This window comes from Akebia trifoliata, chromosome 9, assembly GCF_017979445.1.
Source record: "Akebia trifoliata isolate Shusen 1 chromosome 9, ASM1797944v1, whole genome shotgun sequence".
NCBI lineage: Eukaryota > Viridiplantae > Streptophyta > Magnoliopsida > Ranunculales > Lardizabalaceae > Akebia > Akebia trifoliata.
In genome coordinates, this window is record NC_141383.1 from 6,072,263 (window position 1) to 6,082,971 (window position 10,709).

The following is a 10,709-nucleotide window of genomic DNA, read 5'->3' on the forward strand; positions in this document are numbered from 1 at the left end:
CACCCCCTCCCAATTCAAGATTTTCAATAGGACAAAGGATCACATCTTCCATTAGTGGAATCAGATGATATTGTACCAGGGAGATGACCCCTTACTGTGCAAGTTTCTCCCCTCAATGTTGTGGAAAGGGAAAATTACATGGTTCCAAGGACTTCTCCTGGGGTCCATCAAGGGATTTTCTAAGCTTAAGAAGACTTTCGTCTGACAATTCTAAGCTTTTTTGTTCATTATTTTGATGGATTGCAAGTGCTAAGATTGAAGTCTAAAGATTTTTTGTAAAATCCCAAGTTTTCAATTCGCATCTCGAGAAAAATAAATAGTAGAATTTTGAGAAAATCTTGAAAGTGGGACTTAGGGTAAAATTGTAGGACCCTGTTCTGATCATTTTTAATGAAATCTGATCTTACCATTGGATTCAAAATGATCAAAAAACATATTTTAGCCTGTAAGCACGCTCAAGTGCTATTTCGAATAGAAAAGTTACAAAATCCTCGATTACCGAGTTGGACCAAATTAAAATAGTAACTTTTTACTAGAGTAAGAATTATTAAGATTTGATTATACCATTAGGTTTGTAATGAAAAATTATTGAACATAGATAATTTATTTGTCATTTTTGGAGATCAGGAAGTCGAATTATCGTCAAAAATAAAAATGACGTTAATTTTAGGGGTTTAGGGGTCACCTTAGGCAAAAAATGTAAATTTTTGTTAGAGATAAAATTTATAGAAATTAACCATACCATTAGATCCGGAATGAAAAATTAGATAAAATAGAGTATTCATTTGTCAATTTTGGAGTCCGGATGGTTAAGTTATCGTCAATCAAAACAATAGATAAAATACCGATTTCGTCCTAAATTTTATATAAATAAATTTTTTAATATTTTTTTAATTCATTGTTATCCCCAGCCCGTCCAAAACTAGCCAAGGAAAATAACGAAAATTTTCAATTTCCTCCGATCTTCAAACTCAGATCTCTCACAAACGGCTTGCCGTTGACTTTCGACGCAGAAGGGAGAAACGTTCATAACCTCGACATCTACAAAATCCACCCAAATTCCTTTCGCTTTCTCATCTTTTTCACCCCGTATCGTCAAAAAAATAATCGTATATATATACGGGGGTTTCGTAATTTCGACATCGAATTTCATCCGTTTTGGGGTCAAATTGTCTTCCACCGCAGAAGGGAGAAAAGACGACAGCGTCGATGTGGCGCCTGGCCGAACACTAACACAAATCCCCATGTCAGATATCGAGGTACTAGGTGGCACCTCGAAATTTCGGCATGGTCTCCTCTGTTTATGTTAGCATTCCAAGGCATTCAACCTGTACCTGATAAACGACATACAATCCTGCATATAACAAACAAAATATAATACTGGCGGAAGCCTATATACGTCTAATAACGTACGAAAGATCAGAGCGTGGAAGAAGAAATTATAATACTGGATTATACGAAAATTTCTCACTCTAACATAAGTCCTATCGCTCAGAACAAAATCTATAATACTTTTTGGACAAATCGACACCAGTAGGGGTAATAACCCCAATACTCACTGAGTGACGAACTCTGGCTGTCTATCTGACCCACCAGATGATTCTCACTCGTGCTCTATACCTGCCTCGCCAAGCTTCAGATATGAAATTAAAAAAAATGGAGAAGGAAAGGGTGAGTAACAATGGTTACCCAATAAGGAATAACACAATTTCTGCCAATAATCTCTTCTAACATGAACGAATAAGCATACTAAATCATTTTAAAATATACAAAATTTTACAGAAGAAACTACGATTAACTGGTACATATAGCCAGGGATGAGCAACTAAACGTTTTAAAACTCACATTACATCGATTAACAATACTCACTATAACATTATCTTTTTATACAAATCTAATTGATCAAATGGAAACATTAAACATGCATTTCATTTTATATATCAAAATAAGACAACAGATACATAATACACAATGGTGGAGTATTAGAATTAGAGAGTTGGGATTCACGACTGGATCGCTCATAGTCGGGACATGATGTTACAATTCTTCTCTGACTTTTAGTTCCTGATTTTGTGGCCGGTCGCTGCACTTACCACGTTTGGTTGACCATTTATCCGGTTCAGGCTGGCCGTTTGACGTGACCGTAAGCAATGGGTCTCTTTTCGATGTGTCAGAACGTTCGACTACTATAGATTGTTAGTGATCACTGACTAATCATCTTCGTCTATGCCTATCAGGCGTGCATGTGATTCCCAAATATACAAACCATTCGTATACGACCACCTTTACTTTACAAGTTCACTGGTAAAGATAGAGAGGAATATCCCGGATTCCAGTTGTGACTGCACTCTCATACGCGTCCCATACCATGTATGAGCTTGGTGGTCCCTACCGTACATCCCTGGATAGTACACAACTCCGGATGATATGATGCACTATCCCTTCAGGCATTTACAGACTCTTTAACAGCTCACAAAATAAGTACATATATATATATATATTATTTTCATTTGAAAACAAAAGAGAAATTAACAATACTAGGTTAAGAATAGATATCCAGTTTCCTTCAATGCAAGTGTGGCCACCTAGCCTAAAATAAATAACAAAACGGAAATGTAAACAGCGCCTCGCGCTAACAGAAATTTAAATAAACATGCAACCAACAATATTATCCCTGGATATATCTGTTCACCAACCTGCACACGACACAACAATGTAAAATGCAGACATCACCCCTCGGGTGTGATTCTGACATTTTACCGTTTCATACCCTTTTTCCCTTTTTTCGATTTTTACAATTTTCAATCTCTTTAATAAAATATCCATTTTCTGATATTTATCAACTCAATATGAGTTCATTGAATATTAAATCACATTTTCCAACTGAAGAATTTATTTTTATCAATAAAATAAAATAAAAATACAAATTATTTTTCAAAACGGGGTCCGAGCAATGCACAAGACCCAATTTATGGAAATAACCCGTTAAAATACCCTACCCACATATAATTTGTTAAAAATACAATTAAATACATCAAACATGCAATTTCTGACGTGAATTTTTGAAATAACAAAAGAATTCTATATTTTAGAAATACATCCAAAATTTTCTGATAAAATTTTAAATGCAATTTTCACAATCTACGATTATTAATAGAAATTGAGAGTTCCTTACAATCTCTAGGCGAAAGGATCGAAGCACGTGCGCGGAAATCGAGGCGGATCAAACTTTGAAGTGGTTGATTTTTGAATCTGGCCTGGTGATTTTGAAGATCTTGACGTCGTCGTCCTTTCTCCCTTCTACGACGGAGGACAGTTTGACCCCGAAACCGATGAAATTCGAGGTCGAAGTTTTTGAAATTCCCGTATATAAATACAACTAATTTTTGACGATATCGGGTGAAATAAAAAGTGAAACGAGAAAAGGTTGGGTGGGTTTTTTAGATGTCGAGGCTGCGAACGTTTCTCCCTTCTGCGTCGGAAGACAGTTTGACCTAGAAACGGACGAAAATCGAGGTCGAAGTTTCAAAACCCTCGTATATAAATACGGCTGACTTTTGACGATATTGGATGAAAAAGAAAGTGAAATGGAAAGAGGTTGGGTGGGTTTTGTAGAGAACGCAGCTGCGGATATTTCTCCCTTCTGCCTCGGTCATCAACGGCGAGCCGTTTGTAACAGATCTGAGGTGGATGATTATAAGAAAAAAATGAATTTTCCATTTTTATTTACCGCGACTGTTTGGACGAGTTGGGAAATACGAGTTTAAAAAAAAATTGAAATTTTATTTATATAAAATTTGGGACAAAATCGGTATTTTGTTAATTGTTTTAATCGACGATAATTTGATCATCCGGACTTCAAAACTGACAAATGAATACTCTATTTCGCCTAATTTTTCATTCTGGATCTAATGGTATAGTCAATTTCTACAAATTATGTTTCTATCAAAAATTTACACTTTTGGCCTGATGTGACCCTTGAACTTGACGTCGTTTTCATTTTTAACGATAATTCGACTTCCTGATCTCCAAAAATGGCATATAAATAGTCCATATTCAATAATTTTTCGTTACGAATCCAATGATATCATCAAATTTTAATAATTCTCTCTCTAGTAAAAAGTTACTATTTTAGCCTGGTCCGACTCGGTAATCGAGGATTTTGTAATTTTTATATTCGGACTCGCATTTAAGCGTACTTACAGGTTAAAGCATATTTTTCGATCATTTTGAATCCCATGACGAGTTTAGATTCTATTAAAAATGATCATAAATATCTTAAAGTTTTATCCCTAAGTCCCACTTTTAAGATTTTCTTAAAATTCCACTATTTATTTTTTCTCGAGATACGAATTGAAAATTCGGGGTGTTACAGTCGAGATCTTCGAAATCACCGGGTTAGATTCAAAAATCAGCCGTCTCAAACTTTGATCCGTCTAGATTTTTGTATCGTTCACCTCGATTTCTGTGCACACGCTTCGATCCTTTCCCACAAAGATAGTATGGAACTCTCAATTTCTATTAGTAATCATAGATTGTAAAAATTGCATTTAAGATTCTATTAAAAATTTGTGATGAGTTTTCAAAAATATCAAATTCAATTGGTTATTTCAAATTCACGCCAGAACTTGCATGCTTGATATGTTTTACTGTATTTTATAACAAATTATACGTGGGTAGGATATTTCACCGGGTTATTTCCCTCAGTTGGGTCCGGTGCATCGCTCGGACCCCGTTTTGGTTTAAGTTTTCTACTATTTCATTATTATTGATAAAAATGAATTTCATAGTTAGAAAAATAATTTAATATTCAATGAACTCATATTGAGTTGATGAATATCAGAAAATAAATATTTTATTTGAGAGATTGAAGATTGTAAAAATCAAAAAAAGGGAAAAATGGTATGAAACGGTAAAATGTCAGAGTCACACCTGAGGGGGGATGTCTTCATTTTACATTGTTGTGTTGTGTGTAGGTTGGTGAACGGATATCCAGGGATAATGTTACTGGTTGAATGTTTATTTACTTTCTGTTAGCGCTAAGTGCTGCTTACATTTCCATTCCGTTCTTTATTTTAGGCCGTTTGGCCACAGTTGCATGGTTAATTTCTCTTTATTTTCAAATGAAAATAATACATACATACACACACACACACACACACACACACACACACACACATATATATATATAATATATATATATATATATATATATATATATATATAGCTATTTTGTGAGCTATTAAAGAGTCTGTGAATGCTTGAAGGGATAGTGCATCATATCATCCTGAGTAGTGCATTATCTTTGGATGTACGGTAGGGACCACCAAGCTCATACATGGTATGGGATGCGTATGAGAGTAGAGTCACAACTGGAATCCGAATTTATTCCTATCTATCTTTACCAATGAACTTGTAACGTAAAGGTTGTCGTATACGAATGGTTTGTATATTTGGGAATCACATGCACGCCTAATATGCATAGACGAAGATGATTAGTCAGTGACCACTAACAATCTATATTAGTTAAACGTTCTGACACATCGAAAAGAGATCCATTGCTTACAGTCACGTCAAACGACCAGTCTGAGTTGGATAAATGGTCAACCAAACGTGGTAAATGTAGCGACCAACTACAAAATTAGGAACTAAAAGCCAGTAAAGAATTATAACATCATGTCCCGATTGGGAGAGATTCAATCGTGAATCCCAACTCTCTAATTCCAATACTTCACCATAGTGTGTTATGTATCTGTTGCTTTACTTTGATATATAAAATCAAATACATGTTTAATGTTTCTATTTGGTCAATTAGATTTGTATATAAAGAAAATGATATAGTGAGTACTGTTGATTGATGTAATGTTAGTTTTAAAATATTTAGTTGCTCATCCCTGACTATATGTACTAGTTAATCATAATTTTTTTTGTAAAATTTTATAGATTTTAAAATGATTTAGTATGCTTATTTGTTCATGTTAGAAGAGGTTATTGGTAAAAATTGTGTCTTCCTTACTGGGTAACCATTGTTACTCACATTTTCCTTATCTATTTTTTTAGTTTCAGATTCAGAGCTTGGCGAGACAGGTATAAAGCACGAATGAGGATCATCTGGTTGGTCCGATAGATAACCAGAGTCCGTCACTTAGTGAGTATTGGGGTTATAGCCCCTAGTGGTGTCGATTGTCCAAAAGTATTATAGATTAAGTTTTGAGCGTTAGGACTTTTGTTAGAGTGAGGAATATTTGTATAATCCTGTATTCTGATTATTCTTCCACACTCTGATCTTTCGTACATTATTAGACGTATATAGGCTTCTGCTAGTATTATATTTTGTTTGTTTATATGTAGGATTGTATGTCGTTTATTAAGTGCAGGTTGAACGTTTTGGAATGCTAACATATACAGAGGAGACCATGTCAAAATTTTGAGGTGCCACCTAGTACCTCAATATCTGACATGAGGATTTGTGTTAGCGTTTGGCAGGGCGTCACAGTTTTTAAACCAAACAATTGGTATCAAAGCGCAGTTAGCTTTTATTTTCAATTGAAAATAATGATTATTGTATATTTAATCAATGTTATGAGGGGTTTTACTCGAAACCGTCATGTTACACTCTCAATTGGAGAAGATGAAGTTAATAGGCTTTGGACCCTATTAAACCCAATGTGACAAGGCCCAATTAAATCTTTGGGCTTGAGACTTGTTTTTATTAGATAATTATTAAAGTTAAGTTTTTTACATTTTCTTTTAAATATTTTGTTCATAGTACTTGTTTATTTTGAGAAGACCACTACAATGAGTTTGTTTTCAAAGCACTATTTGTTCATTTGTTGATTTGGGGCAATGGGTTTTTACCCATGTAGTGAGACAATATGTTGACTACTCTAAGGATCACACCATTAACCGTTTAAATTACTTTTTGAAGCCAAACTCATCTATATCTAAGAGTCAACTGTGTTGACTCGATTGGATAGATTTAACCTTCTTTCGAAATTATTGTCTTTGCAATAAATAATTCATGTACAATTGTTCAATTGTTTGATTAGGACTTACTTGGATACATTTATAAAAATTTGAAGTTTACTCGATTGAATAGATTTAACCCTCTTTTGTATTCACTGTATTCGATGTGAGTAATTCATGAACAATTGCTTAATTGGTTGGGTAAAACTTATTTGGATACATGCATACAAAATTGATATTTAATCATAGAGCAATTATGAAGAGCATTCCACGATTATCCATGTATTAGAACTCTGTGAGACATTATTGAACTCTTAAAGAATTACTTTCCATTAGATTTGAATTGGCTATTGAACCATAAGATATTCAAATCACTGAGTTATATCAAGTTCCTAGTTGAATAAATAAAAAATTTAAAGTTTAACTATACTAAGTTCGTAATGTGCATAAAGAATTTTATAACAAACTAAAGTTTGGAACCTAAACTAGGTTTGGCCCTAATTGGATGTTAGGTTTGACTTATATGGGTATAGGAGAACCTGTAAAGTGATCGTTTGAGGGTTTGTAGACATGAGATGTTCACCTTTGAACCTCAATGCTATGTTGTTTGGAGTCGCCACCATTCTTTTTTGGAAATGAGTGTGAATGACCACGTAAATCAATTTTATTTGAAGATCATTTTTATGGCATTGTAGTGACTCTCATTAATGGAAAATGTGTGGTCTACCTAAGATCTAGGTAAGGAAATTCGATTAGAGAATGGGGAAGGTATTAAGCACCTTATTCTCTCCACATAAGGTGGTTACATTTTAAATTTGGCTATTTTTAAAATGAATATCATAACAATAAAATGCATGAGGTGCATAAAGTAGGTGTTTGCACATGATGGGTATGTACCTCTTTGAAAAAGGATTTGATGTTAGTGTTGACATAAGAAATATCCTATGGAAGATGATATTTTATGGAGTCAACACACTTTTGCATAAGTTGAAATATTGGTTTAAGATTTTAGAGAAATTCCATGGACGGAGTTCCCTTAAATCCACAACCTTAATGTATGCATCCTTAGCTAGAAATTTAGTATTTTAACCCCATTAAGAGAGTTACATAATTCTTCATCATAGCCAAACATGTGTGATGTGTGTGCATAGTATACATTATGATGCATGAGATTAAAATGGGTTAAAAGGGGCTTCAACCTCCATCCTTTCAACCAAACAACCTCAAGCATTCCATGCCCAAGGTTGAGGTTCAATCTACTCGGGATGAATGAGGGTTCTCTATTACATCCTAAAGGCTACTAAAAAGAAAAAGAGAAGAAGATGCAAGTGTTAACTTAGAAATAAAACTTATCTATACCCATTTTGTCCCTTTGGAAGCCTTTAATGAACTTGAGAGTTGAAGGATGATAAAATTAGTAGGGATTTTGGTAGAGTGATAGGTTGAGAGAAGGGGGCTTGAAAGCATGGATTGTTCAAAGAAAGTGAGGGTACTTATATAGTTTTTGGAGAACTTTTGGGGATAAAATAATCTAACCCTAAAAATAAAGAGAATGGACATGAGGCTTAGGTTATTTCTTTTGAAATTTTCATTTGTATGAGGGCAAAGATGACATTTGTGAAGAAATCTAAAAATCATTCTTTGACCCTTGATTTTTTGTTAAATAGATGTGAGAGAATAAAATACACTTTTGGGAGGATGAGTAAGGTAGTGACATGTGTAAAGGTGAAGTAGGTAAAAAGTAAACTTTGGTTCGTTTATAAATAACTCATAAAACAAGGGTAGATGTATACTTTTTAAATAGACTAATGAGATAACTCCATATATGTACTTGAAGATTCCCACCTTTTGAGGCTATGATTGGAAGTTCTCAAAACTTTATGAATTATTATCAAAGACCCAAAAACCTTTTTGATTTGACTACACTTTTTGAGAAGGACATTCTTGAATTTTCACAAAAGGGGTTGACTCTCCAATTATATTAAAGCATTGAGTATTGGGGGGTTTATGAGAGATCATAAACATGTGTCATCCTTTGAGGGGGTATGAGAGAATAGACTTAGAATGGACTTGGTATTGGGCTTAGAGGATGGACTTGGGCTATGGACAATGGGTATTATGGCTATGGACTAGGTTTATGGATAATAGGTCTGGAGATAGACTTGGTTTATGGATAATGGGTTTGAAGATGAACTTGGTTTATGGATAATGGTATTATAGACTTTAGGTTAAAGTGTGGGTGATAGATTGGTTAATGGAGAACGGATATGGATGCGGATTGGATCATAGAGGTGTTATGGAATTAGATTGGATTATGGACAAGGTTGAGCATGACATGATTATATGACATGATGTATGTATGCATGAGGATGATGCCAAGTAGCAATGTGAGCCCGTTGAGAGGCTTAAATTCTAAATTGAAATCAATTTGGGAAATTTGGTTCTTTCTAAAGGGATTCGTGCAAATTGGGGTGTGTACATGGTTCATAACTGAAGTAGAAGCATGCTTTACCAAAAGATAACCAACCTACGGAGGTTGTGGTTTCCTCAAATTTTGGGATTTAATTCTCATTAAGTCCTTGAAGTAGCACTAATTTGCATTAAATTATTAATTTTGCAAAAAGGTAAGCTAAACCAGTTTTATGTAGAGTAGGGGAATTGATTAGTCTCGAGTAACGTAAGGAGATGAAGATAACCATTTTGTTAAAACGTGGTGAAAGTATTTAAGTCAAATTAGAATATGAGTGATAAAATCTATGTGTGTTTAATCAACGTGATCATGAGGGACATAACATATTGAAATTTCTGTTAAAAGATGATATTAAGTGATGCACCTTATGCGTTCTCACAATGTGAAAAGTCATTACCATATTTGTCAAACACCGTGATCAATTTGGCTTGATCCCTAACACAAATTGAAATTTTAAACATAGAATCCCCTAAAGATAAATGTTATGACAAGTAGTCATGTTAACTGGTGAATAAACATTGATATCATACTAGGATTAAATATATTCTGGTTTGGTCCGATTAAAGGTTAAGATTGTGACTTTAGTTACAGTTTCTTTTGAATTTTTATATGCTTAGAACATGTCTGTTATAACTTTCAACTTCTACTCTAAGCTTCTGTATCTGGGAGAAACAGAAGCCCAGATTCTAGGAAGCTGCATCTAGGAGAATATTGTCTTTTACAAAAGTTGCAAAATTACTAGGCTTATCACAAAAGCATGTTTGTTTCATAGTTTTTATTTACAAGATTCTAGAAAATGATCAGAATGCCCTTACATGTAAAAAATTATAAAATACAATATTTTTGACAATAACTTCGATAATTATTCATACAAATATTAAGAAATATATAAAATACACATATTATCAATATGTTTTAGTTTATTGCATGTCTTCAATCAACGATGAAATAAAATTTTACTATTAAAATAATATTCAAAATAAAAAACAAACATTACAAGTAAAATATTGCATCTTATCAATGCATATATAATAGTGTTTTCTTTCTGTAGGTCTTTTATTAAAATTTTGACCAATAGATTATTGAAATCATTGGCCTTCATCTACCCATAAAAATGAACCCCCATGTCACTAAAAAAAATCATCTATATAATGAACTTGTTTATCATTTATAAATTTGTAATACAGCTTAAATTGTATTCAATCGTATTCAAATTTACTTAACCAATATGGGCATCTAAAAAAATATTCGTCCATTATTTTTCTTCATATGT